Source organism: Hippoglossus stenolepis, chromosome 17 (assembly GCF_022539355.2).
Source record: "Hippoglossus stenolepis isolate QCI-W04-F060 chromosome 17, HSTE1.2, whole genome shotgun sequence".
NCBI classification, from domain to species: Eukaryota; Metazoa; Chordata; class Actinopteri; order Pleuronectiformes; family Pleuronectidae; genus Hippoglossus; species Hippoglossus stenolepis.
In genome coordinates, this window is record NC_061499.1 from 21,196,390 (window position 1) to 21,214,461 (window position 18,072).

Sequence of the window (18,072 nt, forward strand, 5' to 3'; positions counted from 1 at the left end):
GTTGGAGGATGACCGCTGTACCCCTCAGCCACAGCCGCCCACGGTCTTGCACCCACATCATCAATTTGCATTGCAGACTTATTCAAAGGTCAATAGTTGGGCATGTTGTTGTGGCAGGATATGCATATTTACTGAGGCCTTCATATGTAGGACAAATCACTTTTTAACAGAATAATATATTTAGACCAAAAACATGAAATAAAACACCTTCAATGCAGCAACAGCAGACTTTGCCATATTTTGGGGTCAGTTGCAAATGCTACTTCAAGTAAACCAGGCATGAGTCTGATAATAAAAAGACAAAAAAGCTGAAGCTCAATAAAATAGCAAAATTAGACAAAAGCTGTATATATGTATCATGTATCACACAAAATAGCATCATTAGTAACTTTGTGCGAAATGATGAAACCTTAAGAGAAGTAGTTGGTTGGTTGCGTCTGTTCTGGGATCAGTTCCTTAACAGTACAAGTATCTCTGCATGGAGTCGACCTTATCTGCAGCAGCACCACCATATGGCTCATACTGCAGACAGCCGTCTCTCCATGAAGCTGAGAGAGAGGCGAGGAGAAGGAGCGACTGAGCCTGCAGCCCTGCTGATCCCTGCCCACCTCTCACTGTTCCTCATTCTATTAATCAAAGCTTCCATTAGTCTAACACTGACTCCCTCAGGTAATGATGAATGGGCTGCTGAAGAAGCTGAGCTGGGAACTGCGCATATGCCATGTGTGGCGGTGGATGGAGATCACAGAGGGTCCTAGAGGTGGGAGGGTGGCAGCGTGATCAGAGCGGCCAACAGCAAGGTGAAAACTGACACAAGTTTCTTTGTCCAGCATCTTTTATCTACAAGGCTGTATAGAACAAAAGGCATCAGGACAATGTATGAAAGAGACACAAATGGCATGAGAAGACAAAGGCTTTAAAAGGAATAAACTAAATATATATCCTTACTTTAAATAATTTACATATAATATAGATATGATTTTAAATATACAAATAAACTGGGAAATGTGCTTGTCATTGGTCATGTTGGCCACAGCTAAGATATTTTTTGAATACTTTATATTTGAGAAATGACAGTATCAGTTTGGGTAATTCCACTTCATAGTGGGTGTTTCCCTTTAATGTAATGCTGTTGCATTGTGTGTAAAAATATCACCTGCACAGATTGAAAACCATAGTGCTTGCATAGATATTTGGAGCCATCTCGTTTCATTTGTATTGGTTATCATGGCATTGTGCAGTTGTGTTTTTGCAAATTTGATGATATTTGAGAGATGGCTGCTGTTCAGAATTACAGAACCCAATTCTTGTTTATGTTGTCCAATAAAACTTGGTTTTCAAGCTCAAATAATGACTGTCAATGAAATAATAAAAGGTGAATAGATTGAAAAAGAAGCATTGAGCAGGTATGGAACGAATTATGTTAAACTTAATTCTGCATTATGCAAATTTCAACAGCTTTACTTTCATCAGTACAACAGAATCATGGCATACTCACTCCTCTGCTGCTCTTTGTTCTTTTTTAAATGAATAATGAATCTCATTCTCTAATAAATTTCAATAGTTTATAGTTTGCTGTGTTTTCTTCATTTTAAGTTACTAAAAAGTCCAAAAGTGTTTTGTGGACTCAAACACTTCACCCACCCCTCCATCAGCATAGAGGTGAGTAGATAATGAGTGCATTTTCATTTTTCGGTGAACTATCCCTTTTAACAGGGACAAATAAAAGGACAAAAATCTGACTTTAACAGAATGAGACTGGCATTCATTTATAAGTTGCCTAACTAGAATGGCATTCAATAGAGCATACACCTCAGCTTTTATGCCAAGCTGCATCATTGATATTAGACCTTAAAGGGATAGTTCACCCTAAAATGAAAATTCATTCATTATCTACTCACCACTATGCCGATGGAGTGGTGGGTAAAGTGTTTCAGTCCACAAAACACTTTTGGAGTTTCAGGGGTAAACAGTGTTGCAGCCAAATCCAATACAATTGAAGTAAATGGTGACCACTTCTGTAAACACTGTTTCAAGTTGAATTTGATTGTCGGGACTTATGGACACTTGGGCCCCATCCCATTTCCCCCCTTGGCCCTACCCCTACCCCTAGCCCTTGGTTTCGAGGGTTATCTTGCTCCTTGAAACGGAGTAACAAGGGGTAGTGGTGGAAATCTTCCCCTACGAATTGGGACAGCCCTTCAAGAAGCCGTTACATCATCAGTAGTCATCGCGAAAACCGAACACATCATCAGTAGTCGATGCAAAAATACGGGATTATCATGCAAAAAAAGATCGCTAGCATGCTAACGCTAGCGCGATAACGATCTTTTTTTAAGATTGTTGTGAAAAAAGTGACCATATTACATTGAAATGATATTAAACTAAGATATTACAATCATCATCGTCAATTATGGAGAAAATACTATATTTGTGGGTCTCTCTCCCAGCTTGCCGGTGATTAGCAAGGCATTCTGGGTACCCCTCCGTTCGAAGTGAGGGTCTGAAAAATCTCTGTTTGGAGGGGTATACAGCCCTACCCCTCCGTCCCAACAGGAATTGAGACAGCCTACCCCTACACGTGAACGCGCAAAACGAAGGGGTAGGGCCAAGGGGTGAAATGGGATTGGATCTAAAATGACTCCACAGAAATAGTATGGAGGCATTTAAAGTTGTTTTTCTGTTGTTTTTTTGCATTTGAAGAATTGAGAGAGAGGGCTCCTTCCTCAGCTCATACCAGCTTCACCAAGATTCAAGAAAATCAGTTAAGTTGTTTTTGCTTAATCCTAACAAAGAAACAGAATAAATGAAGAAATAACCTTCTTGGCAGAGGTAAATGTTGTATTTATGTTAGAATAGTGTTGTTAAAAATGTTCAAATGGTGAATATGACGTGGCTCTATTATTGATGGAGTTATGGTTGTGCAAATTTACTTTACTCTAAACTAATTAAAAACAACAGTAGCAAACAAAACTGAGGAGCCATCTTACTAAAATATGATAAAATTTACTTTTAAAGAATTAAGTAAGAATTAAGGAGTAGAGATAAAAAATAAAGGACTGTATCTTATATAGACTGGTTTAAGGTTATTTGATGAAAAACTATTATTCTGTCTCATAGCAACACACAAACAGATGACCTTTATGAACCGCAGGGAGTATAACATCTCACTCATTGTACGTCACTGTCCAGAACACAAAGTCGACCAGATGTGTGATCCTTGTGGGCCATTGTAGGCAGTGAGTGCATTCACACTGTCTCTGCCAAATGCGAAGGAAGACCTCCCTTACTCTGAGATCCATGCAGCGGGCTGTGATGCTCTGGCTGCTCATTCTGCCCAACCTGCCAGATGGAGGGCTAATCACAGGAACAGCATGCAGCTCGAGCCCCTGAGTTAGCCCTGCCTGTCTGGACACAATGCAGTACGCTAAGCTCTGTTTTTCACTGTACTGGACTGTCACATTGCTGCTTGCCTGTTCTCCATCTGTCCTCCTCATTCCCTCTTCCATTTTAGAAGTTTGCGTCAGTGGACACTCTGTTTCCTGTCACTTTGGGGCGTATTGTACTCAACTATTAGAGGAATCCACTGAGAAAATCTAGAATAACTCTGCACACAGCCAACATGAGCAACAATTTATGAGTCTCTTTCATTCCAAGAGATGCAGAGCCAGTTATGTTTTGTTGTCAGCTGCCGAGTATTCTCCAGAGAGGAGCAGTTGCAGGAGATAAGAGGGACTATTCGAGGTCGATGGTATTGAGCCTGCCTTCCTGTCCCTGATGAGATTAGCTGGCAGAGAGAGAGAGATGTAAGGTAAGCCACAATTTGAAAAGAATTGCAGTTTATAGATTATCTGTAACCTTGTTGTTCCCAGAAAGCCACTCTTCCGAACACTTATCTGTCAATGACACAATTCCATCATGATGAGATTGTAAATTTTGAGTTCCTTTGTAAATCCCAATGCAGGTATCTAGAACATGCAGTGATTCAGACACAGGCAGACACAGGTGGGTTATTGTGTGTATATATGTTTTGATTGTGTTACTTGTTCTTATTTTTTCGACATTCTTCAGACATTTTAAAGCTTCTATATTAAGTATATAGGTACTTAGCCAGCGTTAGCATCATCATTTCTCCCACTATCCAGAAATGCAGAAAGATATTCCACATACGAACATAGCCATCTTGCACATTTGGAGCCAAAGTCTGCGTATTAGCAACCAGGGGTAGGAGTCTGGAGGTAGTAATCCAGAAATGGCGCTTAACCAATTCTGAGTCATCTTCTTCTTTTGGTTTATTATCCGGTGGCAACCAACGTCAAGGGTTAGGGTAACCTCAGCTTGGCATTTCATCTTCAAATACAGTCTATGGATTTAAGTCATTACAAAATACAGAGATCAAAGGAGATCATCTTTATTTTTTAATACAGTTTGCATCCATAGATTCATTCTTCATTATTTACTTAATTGGGTCTTTATTGTGTAATTATATTCTACAATATACATGCATACTCAACCTAAGACACCTTATACACCTACACATACTGTTTAATGTGATAGAAAACTTGGTGTGTTAAATTTAACAGTGCATTTTAGTGGGCTACTAGTCAGCTACAGTTTATTTGATGATTCCTATCATCTATTCCCTCATTTACAAATTGTCCATATGAAAAAAGCCATAAGAATTTGTGTGGTACACACACATTCTGCTCCACATACAATAAATTGAATTTATTTCGATGTTAGCTAACTAAAGTAAAACTATTGAACAAAGTATTTGGATCTCTCAGCACCAGTCTTTGGTATGAGTGCAGAATGCTGAGTCAGGGCTTCCCATGGTCCGTGGCAACAGTGTAATAGACACTGAGAGGCCAGCCCAGCTCCTCTTCCAGAAGGATGTGTGATTGATACTCATTAATTACACGAAGCAGAGCGGCCATCCATAAGCTTCACACTGACTTGCCCATCACCTGCCTGGGTAAGGTTAAAAATCAGTCAGCGCTGTTAACATTCTGGAAGTGCACGTGTCCTCATCAAAGAGAGAATATCATCCAGTGTCAGAATCTGTCAGGGCTCTTTTGTGCACATGATGGTCAGGTGTTCTTATTGTAATTCACTGTAAATGTCAAAGAAAGAAGGAAAAAGAAAGGAAAAAGTACCCCATTTTTGCTGTCGTGTCTGAAAACCATTTAAGCTACTGTATGCAGCAACACTGATCATGTTACATCCTCCTCTCTTTGGTGCAGGTCCAAATAACCACCATAAAAGATAGAAGTGTTGTGTTTTTTATTCCTCCGCACCAGTCATTTGTTTTTGGATTGTCTGTCCATACGTCCGTCCGTCCATATGTCCCATTCTTCTAAATACAATATCAATGCCTTAAGGGAATTTCTTCTAAATTGGTACAAGCATTCAATTGGTTCCAAGGATGAACTGAATTGATTTTGGTCGTCATGGGTCACAGTGACCTCACAAAGCAAATGTTTTGCCTTGTGAATTTGATATTCTTTCAAATTTGGCACACATGTTCAATTGCACTCAAAGATGAACTGATTCGATTTCCGTGGCCAAAGATAAAGGTTACAGTGACCTTATGTGAATCGGGAGAACAAATTAATTCTGAAGGAAACTGCACTTGTTGGCAAGGGATACAACTGCAAAGCTGTTTTTTATTTTGTATTGCTCTTGCCGTCATCCCCAGGTGTCTTGAATAGTGTGGAGGAGAGGACTGCTTCCTGTGATCACTGGCCAATGACTGCTACATGTGTGATTATTATTTCCACAAGGTCTCATATGTGTAATGACAACACGATCGCATTTACATTTACATTCACTATCCGCGGTTTGGTGGTTTGGCGGATCAGATCACAATTTGTTCTCGATGTGTCTTGGGTGTATTTACACATGGTCGCTCAATGTGACTGCAGAATGACCACCAAACACATTTTGATTCCAGGTGCTTCTAGCGCTTTTCTGTTATGACATACCAAAATAATATTTATAGATATTCTTGCTAACTGGCATGACTTACTGGGACATTCAACAGCGCTATTATAAATATTTCCAAATGTGACAATGTCTCAATTTAAAAAGTGTGTGTGTGTGTGTGTTCCTTCACCAAAGAGGTTATGTTTTCCATTTGTTTATTGTTGGTTTGATTTTTGTTTGGTTTAAGAGCAAAGTTAAACAAAGAAAATACCAACTGGATGGACTTCCACGAAACTTGGAAGAATACAAGATGGGTCAGGGAAGGACCGAACACATTTAGTTGTGGATAAGGATCAGGGGATGGATCCGGTTTTTTGTTTTGTTTTTTTTACCCTCTTTAAGATTGTGAGATATGGTATTTTTAACCATTTTGCTAGGAAATAATTCACGAATCCCGATGAAAATCAGGTACATTTAGGGAACTGATATCTAAGTGTGTGAAATTTGGTGCAGCCTGATTGAATTTAAGGGGAAGGTTGGGCCTTGGCGGAGGAATGAGCTTTACTGAGTGCCATCCTAGTCTGTTAATGTGGCAAAATGACAATAATTTTAATGAATTGTTTTTGTGTTTCTTATCTTTCTCATGTTTATTGTGAAAAAGTAACTGGGATTCTTAGGCCAAATTCATGGGCATTGTCTTGCCCTCTCAAATATTGGTGTGTTTGGTCATAATGCTCATGTGGCACCTTCCATAGGGTCCAAACTCAGTGTTGAATAAAGGAGTACAAAGAAAACTGTGAAGCAGATGAGGCAGCTGTAATTTTCCAAGAACAGAAGAAAGAATGAGACAACAGCACACAGAGTTTCAAATTACAGCAATGCTGACAAACCCTCAAAGAAGAACAAACAGAAAAGTGAAAGGAAATAGAGAAGCCCTTACCTAATCAGGGCTGTAATTTAAACCAGTTTAAATGTTCTACTGATGGTCATTACTAAATAATGTGGTTTTCTGTTAGTTGTGTCTGTTTTTTATTTATTTTACATAGCTGCAGCATCCCAATAATGCAACTTAGCCTATTAGTTAGTGTTATGAAGTACATGCAGAATATGTTTGTTTAACTACTTGCTTCCAGTTGATTAACATATGGGATACTTATATAAACATCATAGACACTTCCGGACTAAACGCTGTTGCGACTAGCTTCCGCTGCTCCCGGAGAGACATGTTTGTCTGTTGTTCTTCCTGTTGTTTCAAGTGTAATGAACAGCAGCTTACTCTGCTGTCACTTGAAGATCGGTATACTTGATGACAACTGATAAATTCAGTATTGTCAATCTAACAAATTACCTATTCGGTGTCACTTCGCCTCCTCGGTACTACTGTCTTCTACCGTGGAGTCTCACTGTAGCAACGATGCGGGTCAACAAGCCGCTGACATGGCTTACATTCATCTGGATCATCGTATCCATTATATTACACCCAAGGACACGATACTTCAGTATACCGCGGTGGAACTTTTCCAGCTGCGACTCCACTTGGCTGAGCCTCCACCGGCACTGTATCTTCACCCGAACATCACATATCAACTCCGAAAGAAATATACCCACTGTGGTTCCCGACGCAACTTCGACTACGATGACACAAACCCTATACGGTCCTCTGGTCTTCCAACCCACGTTCTTCAGTAAAATCTGGTCGGACTGCAGACCACAGCGTGCTAGCTCCCCCGGCAAGGCCAGCTAGCGTCAAGCTCGCTACCAACAATCTCACTTTCAGATTTAACACCCGATTGCTCACCAACAAGGGACCTCTGCTCTACGATCTTCTCAACGATTTGATTTCTTCTTCTGCTTTGCTCATGTGTCTCTTTGTGTCTCTCTGTTACTGTCTCGGTCCTGAGTCCTGAGTGTCTGTGCGTGTCTCTCTAGAGGCAGCTCTGCTGCTGCCTTTTAAAGCTGAGGATCAATCAGCTATCAGCTCTCACCTGTGCTGATTGATCTTCTCGTACAGGTGGAGGTGCTCTTCGAGCCACCTCCCCAAACCCCCATCATCAATTGCTCTCCGGGCATTAAGCAGTTTGTTGTCGTCGGGCGCAGCATCTCTCTGGAGGCTGGGCAGGTTGGCAACACATACGGGCGTCCTGGCAACAGGAACAGGGGCTGCAGGGGCTTCAGGGTCGGCAGGCTTCAGCCTCTCTACCGACGAGGGACCAGGACAGGGGCTGCAGGGGCTGCAGGCATCGGCCTCACCACCGACGAGGGACCCGGAGCAGAGGCTGCAGGTGTCGACCTCACCGCCGACAGGGGACCAGAAGCCGGACCAGGCGTGGAGACAGGACCAGGTGTGGAGACCGGAACATGCGCCGACATCCCAACCGGCGTATCAGGTACCGGAGTGGCGCCCTACACCAGCTTCAGCGCTGCGATCCCAGCGACCTCCACACACTCAAACTCCTCCATTAACTCCAACTGGTCCAAAACGCAGCTGCCCAGATCATCACCAGAACCCCATCCATCGAACACATCACCCCTGTCTGTTACGACCCGGCTCAAGGGAAGCAACATAGGAGTCAAACAATAACTAAGTTTATTGTATTGTAAATTAAAGTTATCAAAAAGCATAGTGCAACAGAGGACATTAGTGAAGTTGTCCTCCAAAAATTGCACTGGCTCCCTATCAAATACCGCATCGACTTCAAGATTCTCCTCCTCACTTTCAAGGCCCTCCACAACATGGCACCTCCTTACCTCTCTGACCTCCTCCACAACTACACACCCACCCGCATTCTCCGCTGTTCCTCCTCCATGCTCCTCACCACACCTCCTGCCCGGCTGTCTTCCATGGAGTCAAGAGCGTTCAGCCGTGCAGCCCCTCGTCTCTGGATCTCTCTCCCACAAGCCATCAGTGAAACTGACTCTCTCCCCACCTTCAAAACTCACCTCTTCCGATTGGCATACTCAGTATAATCTTTTGGGATTTACTTGTTGTTTTATTAGTCTGTTGTTGTATATTGTTTGTATTCATGTTTGGTCTGTTTTTATTGTTGGTTGTGTATCTGTTTTTATTTTGATTATTTGTACATGTAAGGTGTCCTTAAGTGTCATGAAATATGACCATGAATAAAATGTATTATGACTATTATTAATATTATTATTACTTATTGGTTATGTAACATTTTGTCAAAAATTCAAGTCATTGGTGGCTATATGAGTCACTGTGTAAGTGCCCCCCTTATGTTTTGACGCTGTGTTTTGGCTTTGATTACTCATTACAAATTACTATATAATACAATTAGGAATGAATTATTTTCTTATTAAATATACATTTTCATCTGTAATCAGACAGATTAAATTACACTACAAATTAATTAACTATTTGATGAATGAATGTATAAATTATGAAAAGAATTTAGTTTACGAACACAAGGCTCAAAGTGCCATGAAAAGGCTGTTAGCAAAAGCTAATTGACAAAGCAAGCTCAGCAGTAGTACTATGTTTTTTTAAACAGTAAAAGGAAAAGCAAAGGTGACATGTATAAAATAAATGTATTGATGCAATCATTTATTTTTTAAATTGAAACTTAACGTAGTCTTTTATTCCAAATTCTATTCATGATTTCATTAATGTATTTAAGAATTATGTACCAATTGACACAATTTGAAGTATTTATTTATGGATTCATATTTCATTTGTAAATTATTTTTACATGTTCTGTTTTTATTGCCCAATATAAATAGTTATAATAATAACAATAATAATAAAAGTATATTTATTTATAGATTATATATACATCTAATTCATAGACATTTAATAATAATCACTTTCTTTGCAAAGTAATGACATGTTTATCCATTTAACACATTCAAAACACATTCATGCAACAAAAGCAATATTTTTTCTAATTATACATTTGTTGACACCTTCTCTTTTTTGCTGGCCTTTAGGAGGCATTTGTGTTTTCACTGAGAAGGTCAAGCAAAGGACATCGTGTTCACTGCTTTCTGCGGACAGCATTTAGTTTACCGTGGTAAAAAGCCTCCAGCTCACCCGGAGTGCCATTTTGAACTGTGCCTCTGTAGCCCTGACCTGCGTTTCTACTGTAATGGCATCGCATTACAGCCAGTTCCAGCTTACTGAGTCTTAAGATTGAGCCCTTTGCAGTTCAAACAGGTGTGACATTCAGACAAGCTGTTCTCCTTTGTCCTTGTCCACAAATCGAGATCTCCCAAAATGTAATGTTCTGCAGCTGGCTGATGCATGAGTAGGCAGTGGGGATGCTGGGTTGAATATATCAGCTGACATTCACTCCATCAAGGTGAATGAATTCCATGTTTTCCAATACCAATTCCAAACGTCTTATCCACAAGACAAATCCAACGGTTCGGTAAATATTCTATTTAATTTTGATTGACTTTCAATCAATCAAGGTAACTGAGGATAAACTGATGTTTAACACTAAACCTTCCACAACAGGTCTGAGCACCAACACAGCTTCAGCACATACGACTCAGACATCCTACCAAATCACCCCTAACCCTTCAGCAATCTGTGTCACAATCCCAAGTCAATTTGTTACTGTTGGAGGACATGAGGGATGTCAGCGGCCGGTATGATTGCTCTTGTTAACACACATCTTGTTCTGTAAAAAAAATGCTCTGTGTGGTAAACCTCATGATGTTTTTACATGATTAATGTTCATTTTGAAATGGCTATTCCAGAAAGAATGGACCAAAATATTTGTTTTTGATAAAACTTTATGTTCACATGCAGCTGTTTTTGTTGGAAATGTTCCTGCAAATTGAGTTTAAAGTTCACTTGACCTTGGATGAATAAAATAAAATATATCTCAGCTCACATTTTTATTCCTGGAGCCATCATCGCATGGTTTTAATTTGCAGATGGAATCTTCTCAACAACAGCCAAGAAAAAAACTAAAATTATAAAAAAAATGTTGGACCTTGCAATTAAATGTTAATGAAAAAGCAACAAAAGATGCTAGAAAAGAGGGAAGTGAAAGTACAAATAAACACTGACAAAATTATAAGCATCAGCAAAGAAGGACTCACTATTGTGTTTGTATCAATCATAGATTCCGAGTAACAAAAAGAAATTCATTAAGATGGAAATTTGACTTGTAGATGGTTATTACTTCAGTAATTCTTAACACGACTTGTGGACTTCTCCTCAGTGGCGTCCAGGAAAGAGCTGTGCAGTCCTCACATCAAATTAGAATCTAAATATCTTATCGCCTGCTTTAAATCACCTCATCCATCAGGAGTCTATAAAGTAAATTATGCAGCCTTCTCTCACTTGTCACATCTCCTGCTGTTTCTCATGTCCCTCTACCAGCTCCACTCATCTTCTCTTTCTAATGTCTTCTCCCTATCACTAATGACATTAGAGCGTCCTGTTGTGGGGCGAGGGGTGGGCGGGGTGGGGGCTTTATTCACATTAATGGCACTTGTCTCAAATGTTATAAAATAGAGACCATATCCTGAAGTTACCTCTGGGCTAGAAACATCCTCCCTGGGTTTACTTTTCATTGTTTTTACATTACAGCTAGCACACAATGTCCGATAATTTAACAATGTATTTATCAGCAAAAACAGCAGCAAAGTATGTGATGACAATTGCTGGTATCCACCCAGACTCTCTTTCTTTCCATCTCTGCTGTTTGGCTCTCCTGATTCTTCAGTTATTATTCTGCTAAAAACAGACATGTGAAAGCCGTGCTCTCGATGCTTCTTGTGATGATGACTGTGATTTCTGTCACTGTGTGAGCTTTTCATCTGAGAATGGACTTTCAGATAATCATGTGGCAGATCTACTAACAATGAGTAAAGCAAGAAAATGTTAAAAAAAATCACTCTGGGGGACATTCAGTCCCAGCAGCTACTGAAGTCAAAGAACCATGTCGTATGGCAAGGTAGAGTAATGTAAGATTTTGCACGCATGTACGTTGTATATTGGCTACTATACACTATACAGTATTTGTCCTTCAAGAGTTCCGACATAAAGGTCGCTAACTAAGTACTTTGTGTTGTTGCTTCAGTGTAGAGTTGTGTGATGCACTCTTTATTCCATTGTCACTCGTTCTCTCTCTCTCTCTCTCTCTCTCTCTCTCTCTCTCTCTCTCTCTCTCTCTCTCTCTCTCTCTCTCTCTCTCTCTCTCTCAGAAACACACTGCTCATCAGCAGCACTGGGACAAATCCCACTGGCCCCTAAAACATTCCTAACGTTTTTAGCGTCATCTGCAGGTGGGCAGGATTCCAGGTGTGTGTGTGTGTGTGTGTGTGTGTGTGTGTGTGTGTGTGTGTGTGTGTGTGTGTGTGTGTGTGTCTCCCCCCTTGCCTTTAGAAAAGCTCCAAAAGTTATTCATCCAGAGATTCCCATCTGGAAAGAATCTCGCAAATGTTTCTGCATTACACAACAGAGTTACATAGTGCAATTCCAGGTGCTCTGGAAGCACTATGGCAATGACAGAAGTCTCCCTTTTGAAAACCATTATTTTAAGGTAAAAATACACACGAGGGAAATATAAACTATGATGTTCAAAAACAATGTGAAACCAATTTCAATATCTCATGTACGTTTTTATTCAATACACATCAAGGCTCTGATAGTGTTTTGAAGAACACACATAACCAAGTTTGACTAAGGGGTTGGATCCGCTAAACTGCATGCACAAACTAATTTCACGCCGCCCCAACTTTAAACCATCAGGGGGAAAATAAGTCCATACAATAGTATTCTAGTTATCCCTTCACGTATAAGCAATGAGATGAGCATGACAACAGTAGAAATAAGATTAATTGTTATTTGGCTGTTATTTATAATTGTAAATTAAACACCTTTGGGCTTTTGACTAGCGTAAAACTATATGAGGATATCACCTTGACTCGAGGGGAGACTGTGATGACATATAATGAACAAAGAATCAACATATTAATATAAAAAATAACCAATTAGTTGCAGCCAAAGAAACATTTTATTTAAGGGAAGGAAATTTAAACATCAACCTTAGTGCAAATGAAAATGTGATTTCAAATGAGTTTTTCCTCCGGAGCAGAAAACAAGCTGCTGCAGCCGTCTATAAGCGTACAGAATCAGACAGAGGATCTCCGATCAGAAGCCAGGGTTACTGAAGGTCATAGATTACAGCTGGACAAACACAGAGAGAGTATGGATGAAAACAATTTGACAGGACAGTTGCTTTGGTTTAGAGAATAACTTTGCTTTTCCTTTGCTACATGCAGACAGATCGTGATATCATGACTTGGTTTCTAAATGAAATCTCCGCCTGAATTGTGTGCCTCTAACCTGTGATTTATTCATACTGAATGCTCAACATTTTTGCCTTTTGGGGGCTTGAAGCGGTGCTCGATTTGTTTATCAAAAGCTGATAGAAAAAGCGTAATTCATCCTGGAATGAAGCTGCTCATTGCAGTCAGTGAACATGAAAATTGGATTCAGGTAGATAAGTCAATCTTTGGGTCGGATCCTTTTACTGTTGACCTGAGAGCGAGCGGGAGGGGGAGAGCGCTGCTACAGCGTTTCCATACCATATCAGTCCATAAATGTTTGTTTACTTCACTTTGCTTTTGCCTGCAGAAAGAAAATAGTTTTAATAGTCAGAGATGCTTCCTGTTCTGCTGAACTTTATTTTCTGGCTAAACCACCAGTTCAATTACAAGCCTTTGCTGGAATTAAATGCCTTTGATTGCACTTTAAGTTCTGAGCAGCACGCACTAATTACTAATGTAGTTTTATATCCGCCCATGAAAAGCACTATAGGCTGTTTTGGATGGAAATGTAAAGTAATAAACTCTGCATTACAGAGCTGCTTTCAGAGGAGATAAGCATGATTCGGCAGCAAGTCCAACTGGCCCAGCACCAGATCTCTTGAGTTTTACTTTTAGAAAATGCCTTGTGATCAGAACAACACAATGCACAGATTTTGTATTTGTAATAAACATACACTTCCTCAACAAGCCAATGTGCCTGAAAACACTGAAAATCCCCTTTGAACTGAGATCAGCAGTGTCCATATGGAGGATTCAGTTCAACATCATCAGTGCTGCTAAAATATCTTCACAGGACACGTTTGCGGGTGAATTAGATAAACTGAATGAAAACCAGATGTATTTGGTATAAACACTGATATATATATATATGTATATATACACACACCCATTGGATGCAATCAATACTAGTTTAAGTGCATTTTACAGTGATGCAGTGCAGAGGAGTAATCTTTAGAACTGTAGTGTTTGCATTAGTGGCAGCAGTTTTCTGTATTGTCAGGTTTAGCTGACAAGAGACTACTGGTGAATAGGGTGAAGATTTTTAACTAATACAAATCACCATGATTCCCTAGTTGATACTACAACTTCTCTTATTTCTAATTATCTAAATGGTGCATTATCTAATTATAATGCACTCAATACATTGTGAGAACAAAAATCTGGACAAAGCTATATTCACAATTCTTTTACAGTTTTTTGACATATTGGAGCCAAACGTGTTTTTTCTCTCAGTACTCCAGCCTCCTCACACCCAAACATGCAGACTGAAGTTTGGTTTGAAATGAACTCTAGGTATGAATGGATTTTTATCTTGGGTGTGCCCTGCCTCTCACTCAATGTAATCTGAGATTGACTACATCCACTCATTGACCTGAAGAAGTATTAAAGATAAAGCATTGATGGATAGTTAGATGTTTTTGTTGAAATGCATCTCATAGTAGTGTTGGGTTAATGTCGTTATTCTGAAAACCATGCCCAGCCCCCAGACACACACACACACACACACACACACACACACACACACACACACACACACACACGCACACCCGTTTTGTGCTGAAAAACGCTAGCTCCGGTATTTGTGACTGTAATTACTGTGTGAGTGGAGAGAGAATCACTGATCAGTGACTGTTACATTAAAATCTCTAGACCAGAGAATAAATCCTGTCCAAATATGGCTTCAGATTTTGCTTGTGTACAGGTTAAATAAAATGTTTATTTCATTTTGTGTAAAGAAACTACACTGTGAAATAATATGCATTTGTTAATCATTTCACTTCAATGCAACATTTCAAACAAATAGTAATTTTTGGCAAAATCACTTCCAGTGACCAGTAATAATGAGCAGTAGCCTCACTCGCCTGTAGTGACAGCTTGTTTTAACAAAGTGGAATGCTGGGATGAACAGTGCACCTAAGATGGATCAAAATAAGGCAACACAAGATGTTGTGATAATGCAGCCGTTACTGTACTTGTCTTCACAGAGAGGGACCATCACTCTTACATGTTTTGGAAAGTGCTGAAGACTGGTAGTGGTATAGTCATGGAATTACCATGGAAAACACTCGAGCCTCGTCTCGCAGAAAGACGCTTTTGTCCCTGCCGAGAAAGAGCAGCTTGTTTATCAAAGGCCTGAAGCTGCTGTTATCAGCTCTATGCACTGACGCCTTCCTGTTGGTGGGAAATCATAGAGGAACTGGCAGCCTCTCCACTCCTCTCCACTGGAGAGCCAGGCCACGCATCAGCCTACAGACGCTTTTTCTTTTCTCATTCCAACAGAAGTGTGGGCCTTTCTGTCAATGCTGGGAATCAATTCATAAAGAAAAGTGACACTGAATAACACTTACTGTAAATACACAAAATACCTGAAGGCAAAACATAGTTTCAAAAGCCAAGTTAATTTCAATTTTACAGGAGATACTCACTGTAAGAGACTGCTCTCCATTTACCCTGTTTATCCTCTGACCCATTTACATAGTAATTTACAATACATTTCATGATTGTAATTATTGTGATTGGTTAACTGTGTAGATTCAATTAGGAATAAAAATGGAAACAAGACAAAGAACACATCAGACACATTGACAGAATTCTTCCAGGTTATGATCTTCCAAATTCTCCGATTCAAAATGTTAGCAGCGAGCCAGTGGGCCGTATATATATGCAACCTCTTGGTCAAACAGCTGACTACAAGATAAGCGAGGGGCAGATGCCGGTGACAGAGTGGCGTTCCTTCCCTCTGCTGCTTAAATGTAGAGTGGGCTGCAAAATGACAGACATCCGCTGCATGGAGGCATCTGCAGCCCAGCCTGACATTAGCCCAGTCCTCTGTTTGGCAGCTCCTAATTCCTGTTCCAGTTGAAGGGCTTCTGCATTGCCAAGAGCTAATGGATCATGTGACAAACCCACAAAACACCTGCCTTCCCACGAACCCACCCCCCCATCCCTCTCTCATGGCTTTGACATTTGATCACACAGAGATCCCCCTATTTGTTTTGGAATATTTCTGTAATGTGGCCTTCGGGGCAGAATTTGACAGCCAGTTTTAACTTTGCTATATTTCCAAACAGTCCAATTGAATTTAAGTGCTGGCCTACATTTCCATACTTAATAGTGTCATTATGACAGCAGCAATAGATGCGGTCTAAGCTGATTGAGCTAATTTACTGCCTTCCTCTTTTATGTTGTTTTATTGCACGGTTTAAGCGAGCCAAGGGGGTTGGGATGTAGTGGATGTGGGGTGGGGGTGCTGCAGGTTTACAATGCAGATACGTTCGGCGTCCGTCTGCCAAACTGATCTCAGAGGCTTTGTCTTAAGCCTTGTAGAACCACTGGAATTGTAGGAGGAGAATTGGGGATGATGTGGTTGTCTGCTGTTGCAGTTCACCCCGTCAGAAGCTTTTAAAAACCTGTTCACAATAAGCAGCTGGCTGGGGACGCTCGCCGTTCATGGCTGGCACGCTCAGATGCTCCCAGGATGCGTCTCCTGGCCATCCTCCCCATAAACCACTCCTTGCCATGTGTGTGTGTGTGTGTGTGGAAAAATCCACATTTAGCATAATGAAATGTAGGAAGCAATCATTGAGAACACTGACAGAATGCAGGCTGACACATGGGATATTTCCTGCTTGGGAGAAGTCTAATGTGGTTTATACTCACATCTAGTCTCATAACTGCATAAAAAGAGGCACGACTGTGCAGACGCTACCCGTCGGAGTCGCTTTGCTTCACAATGGTGTGTATGTGCGCACACACACACACACACACACACACACACACACACACACACGCACGCACACACACGCACGCACGCACGCACGCACGCACGCACACACACACACACACACACGAAGCAAATTAGCTGTATTTGCATTTTTGTTTTAATCCAATAATTCAACCAGTGCACTACTTTTTTTTTTATTTGTTTCTTTGTCTTTCTGTTTTTTGAGACACTTTCTTTTCTTGGTCGTGTCAATATTCACACAAACATACATGCATACATCCCCTTCTTGATCGTCCACTAGCTTGAGTCGGTGCCAGAACCAGTGAGTCTGATAAGTTTGTTCTCAGTGCTTTGTGACTTTAGATTAAACATTTCAACATGAATTTTGTGCCAACCACGTCATCCATTTGCATCTCCTGTGGTTGGAGATACTAAATTTGCGTTTATTATTGACTGTGTCTTTACTTTGACTGTGTATGTGGCTCGGCGAGTTTGCTAGCTTTGTTGGTTTAAAAAAAAGAAAATTCACAAAGTTAAATGAAACGGAAATGATATTCAATGAAGTATCAAAGGTTTTTATTTCATGGCTCTACCTGCTTCAGAGGCTGAGAAATTAAAGCTTTTGTAAACTTTTAGCAATCCTGTCAGTCTGAGAGCCTGATAGTTTCTTCTCTCTGATTGGCCACTTTCAAGGAGGTGTAGCCTATATATGTGTTTAAATGTCCTTTGTCTCACTGTTTACCTGGTGAAGGTTCACAGGACCGAAACAAGGTCAGCTGGGAGTCACTCAGCAGCTTCAAAAGGATAAGCAGGATGGATGGATTCAATTCAATTCAATTCAATTCAATTCAATTTCATTTGTATTGCGCCAAATCACAATAAACATTATCTCAAAGCATTTTCATAGAAGGTCAAGACCTTAAATTTTTTTTTTTTGCGAAACCCAACAGTTCCCACAATGAACAAGCACTTTGGCAAGTGTGCAGAGAAAAAACTCCCTCAATAACTGGAAGAAACCTCTAGCAGAACCAGACTCAATGGGGGCGGCCATCTGCCTCGACCGGTTGGGGTGCGCAGGGAAAAATGGGGAGGAGAGGAGAGAGGGGTGGGAAAGAGGG